The 23,492-nt window shown below is 43.7% G+C and overlaps 1 protein-coding gene across 8 annotated transcripts in view; it reads left to right on the top strand.

The window, feature by feature from the left end:
* The window catches only part of LRRC3B (leucine rich repeat containing 3B), an 82,716-nt gene that overhangs the window by 36,960 nt on the left and 22,264 nt on the right, over nucleotides 1-23,492 (top strand). For 7 of the 8 annotated variants that reach the window (XR_010989044.1, XM_068152631.1, XM_068152629.1 and 4 more), the window contains exon 2: nucleotides 17,917-18,038. The gene's annotated coding sequence lies outside the window, so the exon portion shown is untranslated. Of the gene's footprint in view, nucleotides 1-17,916; nucleotides 18,039-21,534; nucleotides 21,572-23,492 lie in introns of those variants that run through there. The other variant, XM_068152630.1, reaches the window with a different exon arrangement.

Here is a 23,492-nt window from a genome sequence, read left to right as displayed (position 1 = left end):
CATCTGGAGGAAGCAACTCTCAGCCTTGCTCTGCTTCATTCTCCTCCTCCTTTTTCTGTCTTACTTTGGAGTCTAACATTTTATTTCTTCTAGGACTCCCTTGTGCCAGAATATCTGCTGCCAACAGCTGTCTTGCAGGCTGCTTCATGCAAATGCTGTCCACTCTAGGAAGCCACTAGCATGTTCTTTGCTTAATGGTCCCTTCAGGTTTGCATGCTTATTTCTGCCTTGCTGACTTATCAGCACAACTTCCCCAGCCTAATTACAACTTCTCTCTTCCCACTGCCTAAATTGCAGAAGCATTTGGATTAACCTCAAGTGAGTTTGAAGAGAGCAGTATGCAAAACCAAATAAGCACCCTTAAAAGTGGAATAAGGGTCACTGAATGGTCTGAATATTGCTTATCTTTGTGAGGTGGTACCTTAAAGTCCTATTAGTTTATGATGACATGTTTTTTTTGTCACTGGGGTTAGATTAACAATTTGCAAAATAAGATCAAGACTTTTAGTTGCATGAAGGCACCATCTGCAGTCACCAGATGCATTTATCAAGATTAAATTGCAAAACTTGTCACTGATTATGCTGGTAAACATTGAGGTGATAAGTGGTCTGGGGAAATAAGTTGAATGAGCATTCATTATTAGCTGTTGAGTAGAGTCAGGCTGTGGCTTCAACCAAGCACTCATAAAATAATGTCAACAAAGTGAAAAAGATAATATGGGAGAAAAGTAGGTCAGCAAATATTGTGAAGTAGACCTTTTATGTTGAAAACATTTCCCACTGGATTCTATGAGATTTATTGAAAACCTGCTGTATTGCCTAATCTTGAAAGGCTCTTAGACATTGAGTTCATAAGTAGACATTAGAACAGACTTTAGTGTGAGTCTCTAGGGCAGGAAGACAAATGATTTTTACTTCAGGTTATTTTAAGCTTTCAGAGTATGTATTTTTTCTAATATAGATAAGATGGAGGATTGACTCAGCTGCTACTGGAAAGGGTTTTCTTGCCAAAAAGAATGGCTATTGATGCTGTCTCAGAAGATGTGATCAAGGCTTGGTAGAATATAATCCCAATCACTAAAAATATGTTTTACTGTAATGCACACTAATAATTAGTCTAGAAGCAAATTATATGGCTTCACAGAATTCTTTGCAGACAGTCATTTGTCTGTGTTGGAGCATTGCCCTTTGGAATATGTAATGTGTTTCTTAGAGTAGAAAAAAAATCCATGTAACAGGTATGTTTGCAAATCTGGCATATTTTGAGCCTTTGTTCATTCTCCTGTAGATTGTCAAGACAATTTCTTGCAAATATGTGATGCAAATAAATGATGTTCAAGAGATGATTAACAAGTGTCTCAGAGGCTGGTGCCACCAACAGAATTTTGGATTTTTTGATCTTGGGGAACTTTATGTGGCACCAGGTCTGCTGGCAACAGATGGAGTATATCTGTCTCAGAGATTGGAAAGGGTCCTGACACATGAGTTTGCAGGGCTTGTTGAAAGAACTTTAAACTGGGCTTGAAAGGGGAGGGGATTAAAACAAGGTGCACTGGAGATGAGCCTTCAGTCTGCCATTTCACTTGAGGTGGGAGGTAGTGACAACATCAAAATTGTCTGTGACAATTTTGGGTTGAAAGGATGGGATCACAGTAAGGGCTTCCAACCTGTTGCCCTGAAGCATGCTGTGAACAATGCAGCAAGGGCAAGGTCTGACAGAGCTAGGCCAGGGGCCTCTGAGGTAATAGGAGCCAAGAGGGTAGCTCCCATGAAGTGACTTGGGGGAGCGGTGGGGTGCCTCTGTCAGAAGGTGTCATGGCCTGCAGCCCAGCTGAAGTGTCTCTGCACCTGTGCGCACAGCATAGACAGCAAACAAGAGGAGCTGGAGCTGCTACAGGAAAGCTGCAACATGGCGGCAGTTACAGATCCTTGGTGCGGTGAATCCTGTAGCTGGAGTGTGACCATCAATGGCTACAAGCTGTTTAGAAGGTTCGGGAAAGGAAGAAGGGATGGAGGTGTTGCCCTCTATGTGAAGAAGTGGATAGAATGTGAAGAGTTATGGCTAAAGAATAGCCACAAGCAGGCCAAAAGCCTATGGGTAGGAATTAGGGATCTGGACAACAAAGGAAGCCTTGTGGCAGGAGTCTACTCCAGGTTGCCCTACCAAGTGGAGCCTATGGATGAAGCCTTCTTACTGCAGCTGGAGGAGGCATGGCCAGCACAGGTTGGGGGATTTTAACCACCCCCACAGCTGTTGGAACAGCATCACAGCTGGCTGTAGGCAATCCAGGAGGCTCCTGGATGACAACTTCTCAAGCAATGAACAGCTCTGCCCGAGGGGCTGTGTTGTTGGACCTGTTGGGTCACAAGTGCAGGGGAAGCCATCAGGGATGTCAGTGGGAGGCAGCCTGGGCTGCAGTGGTCATGCATTGCTGTTGCTCTTACAAGTGACTGTCTCGGTCCGGAGAGGGAAAGAGATTCAAGTTCTTTTGAATATTCCCCTGTTGTGAAATTAGAGGCACAAACGAGGCTGAAATATCAACAGCCAGACTATTTATTACAAAAAATAAAGTGGATGGATCTGAAGGGGAGAGAGAGAAGAGGAAAGGAATTATAAAGTGGAAATAAGAAGGGGAGAGGGAGAAAATAGAAAGGGAGAGAAAGAAGAGAAGAGAAAAGGAATTATATTACTACACCCCTCACCCCTCCCAAGACAGTTTGAGTCTGTGGAGGAAAGGTGCTGCAGGAGATGTTGGTTCTGTAGATAAACGGTGCTGAGGCTTTGGCTGTAGAAGAGATGTGGTCCTCTGGGCAGCCTGGGTCTGTAGAGAAAGGGTGCTGAGGCTTTGGCTGGAGAAGAGATGTGGTCCTCTGGGCAGCCTGGGTCTGTAGAGAAAGGGTGCTGAGGCTTTGGCTGGAGAAGAGATGTGGTCCTCTGGGCAGCCTTTTCAGCTCCATGAGTTGCAGCTGGTGGAACTTAGGACACGGAGAGAGGGTTCAGTCTGCTTCTTCCAGGCTCCACAGCCTCTTTTCTCCGGAGCAGCCTTGTCCTGGGCTTTTCCTTCTCAGCGGCATTGTCCTTTTCCTGTGTTTTCCTTCATCTCCATTTTCCTTCTGAATTTTTCTTCTGCTAAGCCAGTAGTTGCTTGTGGTAATGGTTGCAATAAGCAATGTGAGCAATCTGGCAGTGTAGGCCTAGAGCCTGACATGGTAGTAGGCCGTGCCCAGCATGAGTGTGGAAGTGGCTAGCAGTATAGCAGAATAGTGCTGTGCCCGCACTGTGTAACCAAAGCAGGGCACTGGTAGCCATAAACACAGAGAGTTATCTTGGAATAACAGGACGCACACGTATATCAATAATCCCGCGTGTTAACCAGTAATTCATAGTAGTACAGTGTGTGGTCACTTGTGAGGGGCCAATGAAGCCATGCCAGCAATGCCCCCCGAGTTTATATAAGTTGTAAAGTTTTTCTTAATACGCACTTCTTCTGCGCACTTTTGACTAGCCTGTCAGCTCTACTGTCTGCTCTGTACTATGCTTGCTTTATAACGGAACAATGCTGAAGCAATAAAGGAACAATACTAGATCATATTGATCAGCCGTATTGATTCCCATCTCCGTCGTCCACAACTGGCGCCCGAACTCCTGATTTGGGATCCTCGGCCTACAATGCTGATCAATTCAGCATAAAGAGGTGTGTCCAAGCAATACGGAAAGCCGGTCGAAACTAGCACTGCCCTGGTGCTGAAAAAATTAGCAGCGCGTGCTCGAAAAAGAAGTGAATCTCACTAGGATCTGGTGAGTAGCCAGGGGAGGGCATGGGGTCAGCACTTAGCAAAGAAGAAGAGGCTGTGCTAAAAGTCCTCCAAGATATTCTCTCTACAAGAGGTATTACTTATGATTCTGGGACTTTAAAAGGGCTATTAGCCTGGGCCTGGGGTCACGGTCTAATCCCCACAGTACATGAAGCTTTTACTTCCGAAGCATGGGACAAAATTGGAGCCCGGCTGTGGGATGAAGTGTCTCAGGGCTCGAAAAGGGCTTTTCGCTATGGCACCTTGTGGAGAACTGTTACAGACACACTGCAATTGCTGAAAGCAGAAAAATCTGCTCTCGATTGGACTGCAGTGGCATTAGTTGAAGCCGGGACGAAAAAGGGAGACGCGGAACGCTCCCCACCCCCCCTCCCTACATCGTCTGCCACCCCGACAGCCTCCTTGCCACAATCGCAAGCAAAATTACCGGCTACTCCTTCTCCTGCACAACTTGTGACCCCTTTATTACCGGACTTTTGCAAATAAAGGTCTTTTACTGCTGCGTCAGTAGCGACAGGAACCTGGGAAGGTCCAGTAGAACTTTTAACAATGGGTCGTGGTTGCACTTGTGTTCTAACAGATGGTGGTAGCCAGTGGATCCCCAGCAAGTGGACTCGACCATGGAAGGAGGAATTGCCAGATGCACCTCACACCTCTGCCACTTGAGTGCAATTATAGTATTAGTTGGTTCAAATTAATTTTTCCCTTTTTATGTCTGTGTGGATTGATGTTTGGCTAATTTAGGCTGATTCATTAAGTATTAAGATAATGACCTTAGGTCTCCCAAAGATTTTCCTTTGGCTTATGGTTTTCTTTTCCTTTATAGTCCTTTTCTGCGCGCCATGGCATTTTAGGAGATCTCCATAGAACATAGAACATAGATGAATATTGTGTTAAATTTTTTTTTTTCATTTTAAGAAGTATTTTTTTTTAGTTAGCCTACCATTCCTTTTATTGTCCTTTTAGGTATTGAAGTTTTAAGGATTTTTGGTAGTAGCATAAGTTAAGAGGTTAATATAAGGATGTTATAGAATGTAAGTGTTCTTTTGTGCTCATAGTAGTTAAAAAATAAGGATTACTAAGTATTATTTAAAAAACAACAAAGAAAAACAAGAATTACCAACAAACTAAGAGTTATTAACAGACATGTAAGGATTAGTAATATAAGAAATGTAGTTAACCGTAAGGATTATTAACAAACATAGATAAGATTGTTAAGATAGGTATGATTAAGTAAAATATAACATAGATAAGGATTGTTAGGATAAGTATGACTAAGTAGAATACAAAATAGAAAAATAAGAATAACAAATAATATACAAAAAAATTTGAAAAAATAAAGAAAAATTAACAAAAAATAAAGAAAAAATTAACAAAAATAGATAGAGAAATTAACAAAGCATGTATATAGTAAAGCTGACAACAAAATGTATAGTGAAGTTTAGAAATGGAGAAACACATATGATAAAAAATACAAACAAAACAATAACGACAAAATGAATAGCAAATAACATAGAAAATCTAATGAAGAAACATGACACAAACAAGCAGTTACAAAAATTGAAATAATAACCAATTAAATAATACCAATGAAAATAACTAAATAACAAGATTATAATGAAACAAAACACATAAAACAACAAATATGCAACAGACAAGCACGAAACCTTAACAGAGCCAGTAACAAAATCAACTGCAAACTAAGTTCGAACACGAGAAATTTAAAAAAAAAAAAAAGGGGGGGAAAGAGAGAATACCCCATAGCAAAAAAAAGATTTTGATGGTAACCCTAGAAATGCTCTAACTCTAGAAACATCAACTCTCTCACCACAAGACAGCATGAACACAGCACAACTGTCATGAAAATGACAAGCAGCAAACCTACCTAGCACTGACCTCAACAACTCTCACAATAATCGAAGATGTCAGCAGGAAGCATCTAGCTTAGAATTGAGTGTAACACATAAGAGATTCATATCATCAGGATGAGTAGAAAGGCATCATTGTGGTTAGTTCAGTTTAAAATAATGAGTACTCAGAATGTCATCTACGACCCACTAATGGAGCCTTTTTCGCTCTCACTGCTTGCCTGCAAAGCAGTTTCCCCTATCTGTGGAGAAGGAGTCTGGCCAGCTTCATCTTCGTGGATTGAGGAGAGTCTTGCTAACCCTAAACAGCTTGTGACCCTCAAGCATCTTGGAAAAATAAAGATGTGACTTGCCCATAGAGTAGATTGCAGAGGATCGTGCTGAGGATTAACTTGCTGTATTTGTGAACCATTTGTGCCTTGATCTTTGTACACAACGTGCTCAGACCTGACTGGGTCTTTACTGCTGATGTTTCTTTTGTTTTCATTGCTTTTGTGCCTTATAGCTGACAATGCTGGTAATGCTGTTCCCTTTAATGTACACGATGATTGACTTATGCTGTATGGGATGGGAATAGTTCCCGTGACCAGATTACTCCCAAAAATAAAAAGGGGGATTTGTGGTAATGGTTGCAATAAGCAGTGTGAACAATCTGGCAGTGTAGGCCTAGAGCCTGACATGGTAGTAGGCTGTTCCCAGGGTGAGTGCGGAAGTGGCTAGCAGTATAGCAGAATAGTGCTGTGCCCACACTATGTAACCAAAGCAGGGCACTGGTAGCCATAAACACAGAGAGTTATCTTGGAATAACAGGACGCACACGTATATCAATAATCCCGCGTGTTAACCAGTAATTCATAGTAGTACAGTGTGTGGTCACTTGTGAGGGGCCAATGAAGCCATGCCAGCAATGCCCCCCGAGTTTATATAAGTTGTAAAGTTTTTCTTAATACGCACTTCTTCTGCGCACTTTTGACTAGCCTGTCAGCTCTACTGTCTGCTCTGTACTATGCTTGCTTTATAATGGAACAATGCTGAAGCAATAAAGGAACAATACTAGATCGTATTGATCAGCCGTATTGATTCCCATCTCCGTCGTCCACAGTTGCTCATGTCTTTTATACAGTTTTTAGTCCTTAGGTATGTGTCCAAGTATTGTCCCTCAGGAATTCCGGGGCCAGGAAATCATCCTTAGGTATCATTCCCCAGGAAATCTTTCTGTGCATTCCTGTGTGTTTGGGCAGAGGTCTGGATGGAGGCGGGGGGCCTCTGCCTCCTCCTTCTCCATCTACTTGCCCACACACTCCTTACACATCAGGAAACAGGTGGTGAGTCCATTGTCTCACCATCCTCCCTTCCTGGGGTATCTGATGGCTGGAAAATTATCTTGTCTTGATGGCTGGGTCCTTGGTCCATTTTTGTAGGCCAGCTGCAGTCCAGTTATCATGATGTTATCTTTGCACCTTCCAAGAGTCGTTCCAGTGGCTCTGCTGAACACATATCAGCTATTGTCTGGGAAAGCAGCAAGTGATTTTATCTTTGTTGAATCACATCAGAAGAGACAAACTTTTAGTCTCTCACAGTGACGGACAGAAGCAACATACACACATTTGTGGTTATAAGCAGAGTTCTTTATTCCTTCAAACAGCACATATTTATATGTTTATTATGCCAGCGTGGCTGCTTCTAATTGGCTAACAAGATGTTTTTAAGATTCTTATTGATTACTGCTATATTGCCATAGTTATTGCTAAATTAGTCTGAGTTTCTTCTCTTGCAGTTGTTCTGTCTCAAACTTGAGATTTCTCTGTCTCAAGCAGGTTACACAATGGTCTGTCACAAGCAGCTGCAAGCTATCTATATTTTCAGCTCTGGCACTTTCCAGGTATTCAAGGGTACACAACAGTTTGTTCAAGGTCAGTCTTTTCTTGGCCCACCAAGGGGTCACAGATTCATCACAGTTCCCCACAACTCCCCCTTTTTGTATTTGTGCCAAAAATGTTGTCCTAACTGCCTGCTGCAGGGCCCTTTGCAGCAGGGTAACCAGGCAAGGCAACGTTAGCAGCACCAAAACCACAATCACCAAAATTAACAACCTAGTCTTAATAATTGAAAGAAGCCATCCCGTAACTCCCCATCCTCTAAACAATCCTTGAAATCATCCCTCATTGTCTATTCACAAATGCATTACTCCCTGTTCCAGTTCCTGTATTCATTTATGTATAGACACTGAATGATCTGACAGATCCATACAACACAATCCTTCAAACTCTTGACAACCATGACCCTGAGCTAGCAATAAAAGAATCTATTGCTGCTCTATTCTGCAAAGTAGCATGTTGAACAGAATCCACATCTAGCAATAGTTCCTAGAGAGCCAGGGAGGAAGCGTTACTGTTTTGCCAACCAGCATCCCATTCTATTTAGAGTGTCCAGTGCTTTATCTGCTGCCACTCCTGGAGAGAGGAGAGAGGCTATCACAATTTGTTCCCTCCTCTAAAAAAATGATGTTATCATCACAATCTTTCTCAAAGGCATGAATGTTGCACTTTTGCCTTTTTCTAAGGTGATTAAACATTCCAGACATGTTTGGTGTTAACGTGGTTAATCAACCAAGACTACAAGGTCCTCCCATCATCCATGAGGGCAAGGCTGGCCAGGCCCTATCCCCACAAATAAGGAAAACACCTGGAGGCAGATGATGAGGGCAAGAACGCTTCATCACTGTTATAAACTCAGTTTGGTTAAACCAGGCACTATAGTTTCTGTACTCCTCCCTTGTCGGGGTGACATCCTGAACATTCGTGGCTCTGTCCAATGTAAAATTAGGCATAACACAATAATCCATTTTTACTAATCCCAACATACTAATTTCCTGAGGCTCTAATTCAGCCAAAGGAAGGCATTGGGTCCAATTGTTCCAACCCTTGAACATATATTCTAATGTTAAATTAGTCTTTTCAAATCCCTCCTAACTAAAACCATAAAAACGTTTAAGTCCTCCATATGTTTTGTTAAAATACATCAAAATGATCTTTTTTAATTTTGAAGGTTCAATCTTCCCTTTGATGTCATTTCAACCATTCACCGGAATGCCCACCAGGCAGGTGCTGAAAGGATTGGTGGGTGTTGATACCGAGAGGCACAGCGTGTCTGGTTTCAGGGCATTGACAAGCATCATCCACACATTTTTCTGTGGTTGCTTCAGAATCTGTGTGGCTGCTGCGGCAGTCAGCACCCAGAGGATGATGAAAACACTGGTCGGACCCATCTTGCTGGGACCTGATGTGGTCCAGAATCTGTTGAGACATAAGCATATCCTTATCCCCAAGTAATTAGATAACAGGGATCAGACCACTGACCTGTTTGTAGATCCCTAAACCTGACTTTAGCTCCTGAGGACACCCCACTGGTGGTGGCTAATGAGCCAAAATGACATATTGTGATGAAGAGGTTATCAATATATGAGTATGAAATCTGAATTATGAAAATATTATTTTTATTTAAAAAATTATTAATAATGACGAATAAATAATTTATATACATGTTCTAGTGCACGTTCTTGAAATACATCCCATAAGTGGTTTAGTATTGTAATTAGAACTCAATTGGAATATTTACAGAACCACTTTCTATATTTATATAATGAAAGGGTGCAGTTCTGCCGCTTGGCCACTAGATGGCGACTCGACTTGGCTTGGGCAGCTATTAACTATACACAGTGAATATTTCTATGCGTCAGAGGTTACTGCTAGACACAGATGCTTTGAACTGAATGCTAGTGATTGGAAAGCACGTGGAAGATACTTTGTAGCTGTTGTTTGTGGCAAGATTGGGTTCTGGCAGACTACTGTCACTGGACTGGTTTGTAGGCTGGTCTGGGCAGCGGCGCTGGATGACTCTCTTCGTGGCAGTGGAAAGGAGATGGAACCTAGGCTTAGCTGGTAAGCAGGTTCCCCTGCAGGGCTCGTCAGGTTCCCTCCAGACAATAGGGAGCAGTCCTGCGGGGTCAGCCCAGCAGGGCCATCAGGGCTGGTAGGCCTGGTGCTGGAACGGGGTCAGCCCTCAGAGCCAGTCCTCACTGTCGGCTCGCACGACAGGGTGGGGCGGCGGTTCCCGGTAGGCAGGCTTGGAGGCTTCCGATCTGACGCACAGGGTCAGGCTGTTGCTTAAGGCTAAATCCTTTTCCCCAAAAGTTGGGCAGTTCTTACCCTTGGGGGTCCAGGCCTCCAGAGGTACAGTGGGCTCTCCCGGTCGGTATGACTGGCTGTAACAACGCTGGGCTTCTTGGACTCAGTGAAGGTCCCTCCTCTGGAGATAATTCTCAGGGCTAAGGCTCAACGGGCCTGCCTGGACATGGGCCTCTTCTCGTCGTGCAGAGGCTTCTAGTATACCTGCATGTATGAGAGAGAAGACTTAATAGCAGTGAGCTCAATGGCAGAGGCTATGGCACGAGCATTGTCCTCTCGAGCAAGGAGAGAGACAAAGTGAAAGAGGGGGCAACTTGTTTACCAACTGGGGTAATACTTACAGGTTCCTTGAGGCTGGATTTGACCAGTGGGCACTCTTGTATATAACTGGCTTCAGCCTACAGGATGTGTGATGCTAGAATTATGCCCATACTTAATATTTGCACGAGCATCCCATGCGATGGGTGCGTGCAGGGGTCCGTGCTGGCCTGGCTAATGCCTTGGCCTTTGCTTCCCTCATGAAGAGGGGGAACTTTTCCACATGCTGGGACAAGATTCATTATCTAGGAATAATGTGCCTTCACCACACATATTATCGGGGGTTCCCATGAATCACCAGAAATCTGAAACAATTTGAACATACATGGCTTTGTTCAGTCGAGCTTCTGGAGAACCCCCTGCCAAAGCCCCTTTGTAAAAGCTATTTCAATGTGCCATGTGCATGTTCAACAACACCTTGTCCAGTGGGGAGAATCAGGGATACCAGTAACATGAGTCACACCCCACAATTGTAAAAACAAATTAACCTTTCCAGATACATGTGCTGGACCATTGTCCGTTTTTATCTGATGTGGGACTCCAGCAGTAGAAAAAGCGTGCTGCCAGTGGCAAATCACATCTTTGGCAGTTTCTCCTGTGTGAGCAGTAGCAGTGATGACCAAGGAGAATGTATCGATAGATACACGAACAAACTTTAATCTGCCAAATTCAGCAATATGAGTAACATCTGTTTGCAGATCTGGAGGGCCTGCAGCCCCTTAGGGTTGGTCGCATGGTGATGAGGGACATGCTGGCCCCTTCAGTCAGGACATGCAGCAAAAACAGCATGAGTTTTGGCATCAGACAAAGGGAATTACCATTTTAGAGCATGATAGCCTTGATGAAAAAAATTATGGGAAGCTATGGCCTGTTGTTTGATATTTGGAGTAGGTCCCATTGTTACACCTGATACAAGTGCATCTGCTTTTGCATTCCCTTCCACCAAAAAAAACCAGGTAAGGTCATGTGACTCTTAATATGCAAAACATAATGAGGGGCATGTTGCTTTTGAATTTCAGTCCATAACAGTTTTAAAATCCCCAAAAGTTTCTCCTGATTAACATGACCAAGGACAGCTTTGTCTAAACATTGCACTAATCCAGCCACATAGGCCAAATCAGTAACAACATTAACAGGACAAGAAAATTGTTGAAATGCCATAGCCATGGCACTCAATTCAACAGCCTAAGGAGAGTCTTCTTGGTATTCCACTCTGTTCTGCCACTGATGCCCATCATACCAGACAATGGCAGCCTTCCCAAGCCATCAGTGAACACGCTGGGACCAAGCACAGGATTAGATTGACTTAACTTTGTCCACCCATTTTTATTAATGGATGGGAGGGCAGGTGATAACCAGTTTGGCCTGTATAATTTGTCACTGCCGCTTGTAGCACTGAACTGTTAGCAAGGCACCATTCAAAATATTCACTTTGAACCAGTATCATGGTTTTTTCTGGATCTCTTGCCTGTCTAAAGACCAGGGGCAGTTTTCTTGGTTTTAAAAGGCAAGAAGGCCTATTCTAAAACATGTAGAGGATCTTGCCAATTAGAATACCACTGTGCAAGCTTTGCAAAAGATATCAGATCATCTACCAAAGCAAACACCTGAAGTGATACAGCCAAATCAATTTTCTATACAGGCTTTTTGTAGATGGCTTGTTCTACCTCCTCAATTACTTGTTCTGCTTCTGAAGTTAGAACTCATGGTGCTAAAATGCTCTCTACGACTACCTGAAGGGAAGTTGTAGACAGGCGGATGTTGGTCTCTTCTCTCAGGCAGCCAGCACCAGAACAAGAGGACACAGTCTCAGGCTGTGCCAGGGGAAGTTTAGGCTGGATGTTAGGAAGAAGTTCTATACAGAGAGACTGATTGCCCAGTGGAATGGGCTGCCCAGGGAGGTGGTGGAGTCACCGTTATTGGAGGTGTTCAGGAGGAGACTTGATGGAGTGCTTGGTGCCATGGGTTAGTTGATTAGGTGGGTTGGATTGGTTGATGGGTTGGACGCGATGATCTTGAAGGTCTCTTCCAACCTGGTTGTTGTTTATTATTATTATTATTATTATTATTATTATTATTATTATTATTATTATTATTATTATTATTATTATTATAAATGTCTGAGTTCCCTGTTAATAGTTCCAAAAGCAGATGCAATTTGGAAGATGTCAACCCTAGATAAGGTTGCACCCAGTTAACCATTCCTGCTAATTTTAGAACATCATTCAAGGTTTTTACGTCTGTCTGCAACTGAATTGGTTGTGGCATTACTGTTTGGTCTAACACTTTCATGCCCAGGTACAGCCATGGCTGTTGACATTATACCTTTTCTGGGGCAGTTACCAATCCATAATTCTGTAGTGATTTTTGTGCTTCAATTTCCATTTCAGCTAGCATTGCCTGTGAAGGAGAAGCTAGTAAGATGTCTTCCATGTAGTGGTAGCAGTATCCTAGTGGAAATGCAGCTCGAACAGGACTCAATGCTTTTGCCACAAATCACCAACAAATAGTGGGCAAGTTTTTCATACCTTGTAGTAAAACTTTCCAATGATACCTTCTGGCTGGTTTACTATTGTTCACTGAGAGTACTGTGAATGCAAATTTCTCCATGTCTACACTGGAAGGTTTTTGGAAACAAAATGTCAACTGTCATTCTCAGTCCTATCTTAGAGGAGATAATTATAGTTTGAGTACATGTGATGTTTCATTAGGCAGTGAATGTAATTGGAATCCAGGCTCACAGTGATGAATTATGACATTTCAGTTATTCATTGATTCAATGATCTTTTGCACCCACCTCATTTGCTCTTGGCTTCTATCAGTTTCTCTTCTTCCTGCTTCAGAATTTCATCTTGCTGTGTTATGAGATCCTGAAAATCTTCCACTTTCATCAGGGAATTTAAATCACCTGGCGCCTTACAAGCATCTCTTGGCATCTCTCTGGTTTGGTGCCTGATAGCATTTTAACTGCCTCCCTTCAAGGTATCTGTGCTGTAAAGCAGCCAGGCAGCCATGTGTTTGAGGAGTGCCAAGGAAAGATGCATGAAAGAAAGAGATTGTGCTGAGACTCGAGAGCAGCTTCTTGTTTCATCTGCTAAACTTAAATTTCCTGATGGTGTCCCAGAGCCACAGAGAAGGCTGAGCTGCCCAGCTTGGAGTCTGCCTGTGCAACTGGTGAGATTGCCCTTAGCTGTGACATGCTATGGTATCTTTCCCTCTGACAGTACACAGGCAGCGTTCTTCTAAAGGATTGTGTTTCCCTGGAGAAATTAACTTGGTGCCCATGAAATTTGTTGTTCTTTAGCACACAGACAGCACAGATCAGAAGTAGCTGCTGTGTTCTTTGAGTCCTGCTACTCCCACTCAGCTCCAGCTTGCAGGTATCTTCACTTTCCAGCTCATCACCCACTCAGTCAGTCATGCTGTTGTAGTGTAGTTTTATCATAGGTCCACAGGGAAGTGTACATAAATATTTCTTTTTTTCCCTCTTTTTTTGTTTTGTTTTGTTCATAATTAATGTTATTTTGATACTGTCACTTCTCAGCCATCATTTAAATGCCATAACAGATTTAGAATATGGTGAACAGGGAGACATGGCATTTTTACATCAATCTTCATGTGTTTTTTCATGGCTGTGGTCAGGTGTTGCCTGCCGGAGGAGCCAGACAGGGTTTCATGGAGGTTTTTACCCCAATGTGCTCCAGAGGCTTGCCTCTCTCAAACACAGTACATAGATGCACAGGCAACCCAATCTGTTGCTTACCGGAAGGTCTGTGCTAATTGCTAGTATAAGATTAATTAAGGATAGGATGTGTAGAAATAGTTCCTCCCATGGTTATATTCTGTGTTTTGATTATTCATAAATATGCCATCTGTAGTTGTTTGGGAGTAGTGGCGGCAAATCTCTTTCTTTGGTGTAGGTAACATTGTACTGTCTTCAGTCCTTTGGCAAACTGGACTTGCCACATGGACTAACCACCTGTGAATTTTAGCCTTTAATCTCCATCTTATTGCTGTCTTGTCAATACTAATTGCAAGGTACTATATTTAGAAATAAACTAGTACATGTCATGTTATGACAGTTGGGGGCAGGAAGGGAAAAGAGTTCAAAGACATAAACTATAGGTCTTTATGGACCTGGACAGCAAAACAGATCTCTCTGTGTGCTGTAACAGACTGGCATGTCAGGGAGAAGAGTTCAAGGGAAGCAGTTCATTAATAAGCAAAATATTTTCTGTTTCAGTGGATAATTTGCTAAGCATGATTTAAAACAAAAGTAATCAATATGACAAAATGAAGTCTATTTTAATAAAAAGTAGGAGGCTAGATGTATCACTGTCTTTTTTCTGTAACGCCAACACAGTCAATGCCTTCGAGAGGGGTGCAAAAAAATTATAATGATGTCAGGTCTTAAAAAAATTATAAACCATCTCAGTAATTGTCCAGAAGTCAGATAAAATAATCATATTTTTTACAGTATTCACTTTCAATGGAATTTTAATTACTAAATTTTAATATTTATTCAAAGTGCAAGTTTACTCTAGATGAATTCTGAAAAAAGATCCCCGTAGGAGTCCTTATTGCTTGAGCTTTTCCTAACTCTGTATCAAGCTTTTGATGTTGGTATGCAAGAAGGCTGTTACTCTAAAAGGTAGGACTTAGGACTGGGCTTGAAAAGTTGATCTGTATTTTTAAGAATCTGTTGAAAGCCTATTGGGAGCTTGAGAGTTTCATCTGAAGGCAGCAGAGCTGCATACACAAATATGGAATATGGAGGGCTAGCAATTGCTCACAGGTACATCTTTGATATTCACTGCAAAAATAATTATGTTTGTGGTGGACTTCGTAATTCCAAGGAGTATGGAGTCCTGCATTGCCAGTTGGGACCTATTTTTAAATGAAGGCTTCTCAAGGTATGGAATAGAATTAACCAGGTTGGAAAAGACCTTTGAGATCATCGAGTCCAACCTATCACCCAACACCGTCTGATGAACTAAGCCATGGCACCAAGCACCCCATCCAGTCTCTGTACTGTTCTTAAAATTAATAGTAAAGTAACTGAAATTTTTGAGCTGTACATCATTTGAAGCGTGGTATAGCTAGCTGTGTGCATTATGCAGCAAATCTTGCGGGCATCATTGTGGGAAGCTGGGTTGTACATAATTTTTTATTTTTTTTTCTTTTTCCTAGAGGTTGAAAAGTGACAGACCAGACAGATTGAATGATTGAATGTAGTCATGATGCAGCTAACAGGCCACTTTCTGTGGCTGATCTGCTGGCTTCTTCCTTTTAACTCGTCCTGGTCTTCCTTGCTTCTTCGAGCACATATGCTGCAGTAAAAAGAAACTCCTTTCTAATCATGCAGTTGCCCTTAGCATCTTTTGCTTTTGGGGACAGTTCTGCATTCACTCTTTATCTGCTGGGCACCTCGCATACTTCTGCCATTTGGCTTTTTGCAACTCGTTTTGTGTCATGGGTTTGTAATCCCATGGAATCTGTGAACCTAGCCAGGGGGACTAAAACTTCTTGTGAAGGTGAGACTGTGCTCTGCCCATTGGTAGTGCTGCACTCTTCAGTTCATGTGGTTAGGCTCCAACAGGGCAGATAGTACTGACTGACCTGATCAGCTAGATACTGACTACATCCAATAGGTGTAATCAGCCCAGAGTGGGAAGAGGGAAAAGACAGGGAGCACTGTGTAGCAGGGACATGATGGGAAGAAGCAGGCCCAGATGAACCCAGATGATTAATCCAGTGCTCAAAAGGAGATACACTTCAGCTGCAGCTTGATACCACAGAACCTTCAGTCTGTTTTCCTCAGCATCCCATGACATCACATCTCAAAGAAAGAATATCTTCCAAAATACCTGCAATATTTATCCAATTCTTTCTGCTAGAAGAGTGCATTCTACACAGTGTCTGTGCTGGTGAACTTGGGGAAAAAGAGTGGCTTTTAGAGTCATATCTTTCTTCATTTTTTTCTTGTTTGCAAATGACAACAACCACAGAAATTAAAAGTCCTCCCCTGTCTCTCGTCACTGAAGAGTCCTAACAACCTCTGATCCCGTGAAGGTCACTATGGTACTGACAGCAGAAAGCAGCTGCTGATTCTTCCCATCAGTATTTGACCACAAGCAAGGCAGGCGATGCTTGTGTGCATCTGGGGGTCTTACGCTGGCATGGACTTGTGTGATCCTGTTCTACAGACTTAATTTTTGTGATTTAAGATAGGAATCATCTTATAAAAGACATTTATATTAAATGCATTGAGTCATTTTTTTTGTCTTTGTCATGTGAGATCTTGCTCGATGAATAACCATTAGTAAGAAGGGGACATTCTCATTCGCTCAGCAGCAGAAATATTTGGGAATTCACCTGGAAATGTCTGAGAATTCAGGTGAAATTCCAAGCAAAAGCAGCGTGATATTGGAGCAACTTGAACAAAGATACTTGGTTGACACAGGTAATTTTTGTAGTGCCAGAAAAGTAATCTTTGAAGCACCCTAGTAATCTAGATGCACAGTACATGGAGAAGTCATCTGATGAACAAGCATGGAGTAAATCTGCATCTCCTGTCTGGAAGATACAAACTTCCAGGAAGAGTGTCATCAACAAGTGGCACTGGTGAGTTGATCTTGGTGGAGATGCAAACTGATCCTGCTGTTTGAAGGTGTTGTGTACTTGTTTAAAATACTATAGGCACAATACCTCATAAGGGTGATTTCAGTCTCTCCTTTTGAGTCTTCTGTGACCAGTGTCTGGCCTTCAAGTGCATGGGATTGGTAGCTGTTCCATTCTCAGTTTTTATGAAGCAATAGCTGTGTCAAGGGCCAGTGAGGAACTACTCACATGTGTGCGAGCAGTTCAGTAATAACTGAAGAGCTGTTATGTGGACTCTACACCTCAGCAAAAACCACTTTCACTTCCCTTTGCCCTCACCTTTCTCTTTAAGTCAGACATCTTTTACTTTATGTATAATTGACTCTTTTTTTATATAATTGACTTTTTTAAAATACACATTTTGTTCTCTTAGCCTTGTCCTTTACAAGAAGTCTCTGTGTCATTTCTGTCCTGTTCTGTGTGGTGGTTATAGATTTTCTGTTCTCCTGTGGTTTACTGTGAAGACACAACAACATAAATTGGTATTCTAAGCAGTCTTGTCATGGACTTTCTGTGAGGCTACATTGGGTTGAATCTGCAGGACTTTTTTTCTGGGAAGATAGTTGAACACACTAATACTTCTTTACATCATGGATTTTTGTGGGGAGGATTTGTGAATCAGATACCTAATGTGGCAGTGTTGTATTCAGATGGTAAGATACCATTCTTTGCACCTTGCTTGCTGGAAAGGGAAAACCTGCAAATACCTGACAGCTGCAGCTCAGTGGAAATCTCACTGGGTATTAAAAACAAATGTGCTTTCCTTGGGGATTTCAGGGTTTGTGTAGCTTCCTGCAGCGTTGGATGTTTTTACTGAGAAAACTGTCTTAAGGGAGCACGAGGAGGAAAGCTTGAAAATCAGTTGAAATTGCAAGACCATGAAGAATTCTTTCATGCAATTCTTCCTCTCCTTTTTTTTTTTCCCTGCAATGTTAAACTTGTACGTTAGGGTTCCTGTGTCCTGTATCTTACAAGTGTACACAAAAATAGATTTATTATAGCATGCTGTTACCTGTGCTTATAGCATTGCTGTTATTTCTCTGTGTCTTCATTTTCTTGTGTTCCAGTGAGCCCGTTTCAATGAGGAATTAATTATGTGTACCACAGGTGCCAATAGGGACGGCTTTATTTACTACAAAGGCGGACGACGCTGCACCGTAGCACTGCAAGGCAGGAACCCCAAAGCCAGGTAGGACCCTGTAAGTTACACACAAAACCCAAAAGCAGAGCCCAATCCCAAGTAAAGTGCGGCATAACCTGGAAACTCCAGGCCTATCAGCCTGGCCTCAGTGCCAGGGAAAATGATGGAGCAGATTATCTTGGCGGCAATAACTGCGCACCTGAAGGATGGCCAAGGGCTTGGGTCCAGCCAACATGGATTTAGGAAGGGCAGATCCTGCCTCTCCAACCTGATCTCCTTCAATGATCAGGTGACCCTCCTGGTGGACGTGGGGAGGCCTGTGGATGTGGTCTACCTGGACTTCAGCAAGGCTTTTGACACCATCCCCCACAGCAAACTGCTGGCTAAGCTGTCAGCTCGTGGCTTGGATAGCAGCATTCTATACTGGGTTAGGAACTGGCTGGAGGGCCATGCCCAGAGAGTGGAGGTGAATGGTGCCACAGCCAGCTGGCGGCCAGTCACCAGTGGTGTCCCCCAGGGATCAGTGCTGGGTCCCATGCTCTTTAATATATTCATTTATGATTCGGATGAGGGCATTGAGTCAGTCATGAGCACATTTGCAGATGACACCAAGCTGGGGACAGGTGTTGATCTGTTAGAAAGTAGAAGGGCTCTGCAGAGGGACCTTTGGACAGATGGGCAGAGTCCAACAGGATGGCATTCAACAAATCCAAGTGCCGGGTGCTGCACTTTGGCCGCAACAACCCCATGCAGAGCTACAGGCTGGGGTAAGAGTGGCTGGAGAGCAGCCAAACAGAAAGGGACCTGGGGGTGCTGATTGACAGCTGCCTAAACATGAGCCAGCAGTGTGCCCAGGTGGCCAAGAAGGCCAATGGCATCCTGGGCTGCATCAAGAATAGTGTGGCCAGCAGAAGCAGGGAAGTCATTGTGCGTGTGTACTCTGCACTGGTTAGGCCACACCTTGAGTACTGTGCCCAGTTCTGGGCTCCTCAGCTTAAGAAGGACATTGAGACACTTGAACATGCCCAGAGAAGGGCAACGAGGCTGAGGAGAGGCCTTGAGCACAGCCCTGTGAGGAGAGGCTGGGGGAGCTGGGGTTGTTTAGCCTGGAGAAGAGGAGGCTTAGGGGAGACCTTATTGCTGTCTACAACTACCTAAAGGGAGGTTGTGGCCAGGAGGGGGTTGGTCTCTTCTCCCAGGCAACCAGCACCAGAACAAGAGGACACAGTCTCCAGCTGTGCCAGGGGAAGTTTAGGCTGGAGGTGAGGAGAAAGTTCTTCACTGAGAGAGTTGTTTGTCATTGGAATGTGCTGCCCAGGGAGGTGGTGGAGTCACTGTCCCTGGAGGTGTTCAAGAGGGGATTGGATGTAGCACTTGGTGCCATGGTCTAGTCATGAGGTCTGTGGTGACAGGTTGGACTTAATGATCTTTGAGGTCTCTTCTAACCTTGGTGATTCTGTGATAACCCTGCAGGCTACCAAGCAAACTCAAAAGCAGAGCCCAATCCCCAACTAAGCACTGCTATCTTACCCTAAGCACCCTTTAAGAAACACGATGGTGCTGAAGATGGCGCAGTGGCAGAGCTGACCATCTCCTATCCAAGCAGGCATCCCCTTGAGATCAAATCTTGTCTTGTTGGATCAGAATAGTAGCAGCCTCCCAGTATTTTTAGAATAAAGAACCTTTATTTTAGAATAAACCAAACCAGGTTGGAAGAGACCTTCAAGATCATTGCGTCCAACCCATCAACCAATCCAACCCACCCAAACAGCTAACCCATGGCACCAAGTACCCCATCAAGTCTCCTCCTGAACACCTCCAATGACAGCGACTCCACCACCTCCCCAGGCAGCCCATTCCAATGGGCAATCACTCTCTCTGTATAGAACTTTTTCCTAACATCCAACCTGAACCTCCCCTGGCGCAGCCTGAGACTGTGTCCTCTTGTTCTGGTACTGGCTGCCTGGGAGAAGAGACCATCATCTGCTTGTCTACAATCCCCCTTCAGGTAGTTGTAGAAAGTGATAAGGTCACCCCTGAGTCTCCTCTTCTCCGGGCTGAGCAATCCCAGCTCCCTCAGTCTCTCCTTATAGGGCTGTGTTCCAAACCCCTCACCACCTTCATTGTCCTTCTCTGGACTCGTTCCAGCAAGTCAACCTCCTTCCTAAACTGAGGGGCCCAGAACTGGACACAGTACTCGAGGTGTGGCCTAACCAGTGCAGTGTACAGGGGGAGAATGACCTCCCTGCTCCTAGTGGCCACACTCTTCCTGATGCAGGCCAGGATGCTGTTGGCCCTCTTGGCTGCCTGGGCACACTGCAGGCTCATGTTAAGCCTACCATCGACCAATACCCCCAGGTCCCTCTCTGCCTGGCCACTCTCCAGCCACTCTGACCCCAGCCTGTAGCACTGCATGGGGTTGTTGTGGCCGATGTGGAGAACCCGGCACTTGGATGTGTTCAATCTCATGCCGTTGGACTCTGCCCATCTGTCCAGCCTGTCGAGGTCTCTCTACAAATCCTCTCTACCCTCCAGCAGATCAACTCCTGCCCCCAGCTTGGTGTCGTCAGCAAATTTACTGATGATGGACTCAATGCCCTCATTCAGATCATCAATAAAGATATTAAAGAGCATGGGGCCCATCACTGATCCTTGGGGCACACACTAGTGACTAGCCGCCAGCTGGCTGTGGCACCATTCACCACCACTCTCTGGGCTCAGCCTCCTCTGGGCAACCACCTCCTCATGGAACACAGGGAAACTGCAGCTCCCTGGCTCCTTCTGCCAGCTCTGCAGGCCAGCTGTCAGGAAGATGTTCTGTCCTTCTAGTAATGATCTAGTAGTGATCATTAGGTTTTTTTAAGGGTCCTGTTTCCTGTACCATGTGGCCAGGGCACCACAGGAGGCTGGGTCTTGGAGCGAAAGCCCCACCCATATTTTGCCATCATGTTATGTAACTTCTTACCTACTGCTCATGCACACCGCCCGCTCAGGCGGTGGCACACCCCATGCCCAGCAATTGCCTTCCTCATCTTCATCTCTTGCAGAGCTATTAGTGGTCAAGCAAGAGCTTGAAGGTCTTTCATAGTCATCCCAGTATGTCAACACATTCCTATCCCCCTTCAGTTTCATAAACAAAGGGGCCTACAGGCACATGTTATCTGTTACTCTTATCATGCACCTGGGAGCTTCTGGGTTCCCACTAACCGTTCCCAGACACCCGGGGCAGCTGGGCACAAATACCAATTATTCCCAGGCAGCCCTTGGTAGCTGGCTATTTCTAATCAAATCCCAATTAATTCTCCCCTGCTACAACTTGTTAGTTAATTTTTCATCTTTATTTGCAGATATATAATAATAAATTCCGTACCTTCTATCCATTTCTCTGTAGTCTTTAGTGTTTCTGTCGGGTGCGTATGTGTGTACATATATATATACCTAGTGTTCTAAGCAGAGAAAATTAGATAGTTGCTCAAGAAACCGAACATCCATTTGGTATTATAAATGTGCAGATCCTGGTTCTCTCCTCTTTTTGTTTTTGCAGTCACTAGGATGCCTGTGAGTCAAGAAAAATCCTTGCTGTAAGTTTGTTGATGAAACCCAAACCTGAGGTATCCCTTGGATCAAATAGTCTGATTACAGAAGTAAACAAAGCTTTGTTTTCCCTGACTGATGCCCAGTCACATCAGGTTATTCTAGTTAATTTACTGAGATTTTGCTGAACTTTATTCTTGCTCAGCTAACTTTTGTAACTACATTGTTAATTAGAGATTCGAACTTGTATTTATTCTTTCCAGCAACTTAAAACATTGGGAGTTTTTCTCCCTCTTCATCCATTTTCTTAGTTATTTCTTTTGAAGAGGCATTACTTCATTAAACATTTTCCTGATTAGTCTGCTATGATCTTACTTCTTCCACTCTAAACACACTAATATATTAAAGAGCTTTATTTGTCTTCAGAGGGATGAATATATTCCACATTGTCTTTGAAGATTGGGACCTCCTGTCACAGGATCTTTGCTGGTGTAGCTGCTCTGTGGAAGTCTCCGCAAGGTCCATGGTTTAATTCTGTGTTGGCAAGAGTTTTTTAGCCTGTAATGAAGCAAATGTGAGATTTCATTCTCACACTCTGTTGCAAACAGTGTGATTTTTATGCTTATGCAAAATTGCATCTGAGATTGCTTGAGATCTTTGCTCTGATACCCCAGTTCATTCTTGTGGGAAAGCCAATACATACAAATAGTGAATGATGATATGATGCTAATTCTGTGGCAATAAGATGGACCACTCGTCTATGCTTTTGATGCAGCACAGTAGTGAGACACATAAACATGAAGGGAAAATACAATAGGTGGCTGTTTTTCCCTGGGGACAAGGCTTTTTATGCCAGCACCCAGGACTGTAGGAAGCCGGAGCACATTGCCAGATTAGAGATGCCAGGGGGAGAAGCTGCCAGCTCCAGCTTGGCCTCTGGGCTGCACATTTTAGCAGGTACTTAGCACTTTTGGGCAGGGTGGAAGAAAACTTCCCGGGCTTGTCTCCTTTTGTAGTAGGTTTCTGTCTGATCTTAAGACCAAGCACTGCAGTGACCAAAGAGCAATAGGGAGATATGGCAATGATGTACCTCGTGTAATAGGTTCCTTTCATATAAATGCTGTTTCTTACACAGAACAGCTGCAGTACTCCACTGATGGTGGAGGTGCTACTGACTTAGAGAAAGACAAGAGACTCAGTAAATTTCTTGTATTCTGCTTCTATTTTCAGTGCTGGACACAAGTTGGATACCTCCAAAAGACTTGTATACCTTCAGAGAGTTTTGTGCAGGCTTATATACAAAAAGTTATCCATCTAAAATGACAGTGGCATGTTAATATTTCATAGAAAAGCCCAGATGTTTTCTATCTATACAAAGGTTATCTATCTAAGAACAACAGAAGTATACAAAATGTCCAGATGTCTTCTATCTATACAAAAGATTATCTGTCTAAGACTAACGGAAGTATACTACAGACAAATCCTGTTATTTCTTATCTATGCAAATGCTATCTGTCTAATTGGCAGGTCTCATTGATAGGGCTTTAAACTAGATTCAAAGTGGGAAGGGGCTGAAACCAGTCCCCCCAGGCAGGAGTCTGGGGGTGATAAACTAGAAGCAGAGGTGAAACCAGCAGCCCAGCTGAAGTGTGTGTACACTAATGCACAAAGTACGGGCAACAAACGAGGAGCTGGAAGCCTTGTTACAGCAGGAAAGTTATGATGTAGTTGCAATCACAGAGATGTGGTGGGATGACTCACATGACTGGAGTGCTGCAGTTAATGGCTACAGGCTCTTCAGGAGAGACAGGCAAGGAAGAAGGGGTGGACAGGGGTGGCCCTGTACAACAGGGAGGCACTAGATGCCACTGAGCTGGAAATCAGGGATGATCGGGTTGAGTGCTTGTGGGTAAGAATTAGAGGGAAGGCCAACAGGGCTGACATCCTGGTTGGAGTCTGTTGTAGACC

The sequence above is a fragment of the Melanerpes formicivorus genome, unplaced genomic scaffold, assembly GCF_026170545.1.
Source record: "Melanerpes formicivorus ecotype bairdi unplaced genomic scaffold, bMelFor1.0.p_v2 SCAF_24, whole genome shotgun sequence".
Classification (NCBI taxonomy): Eukaryota; Metazoa; Chordata; class Aves; order Piciformes; family Picidae; genus Melanerpes; species Melanerpes formicivorus.
Note: the sequence above shows the minus strand (reverse complement) of the source record. Positions and strands in the feature narration are given on the sequence as shown.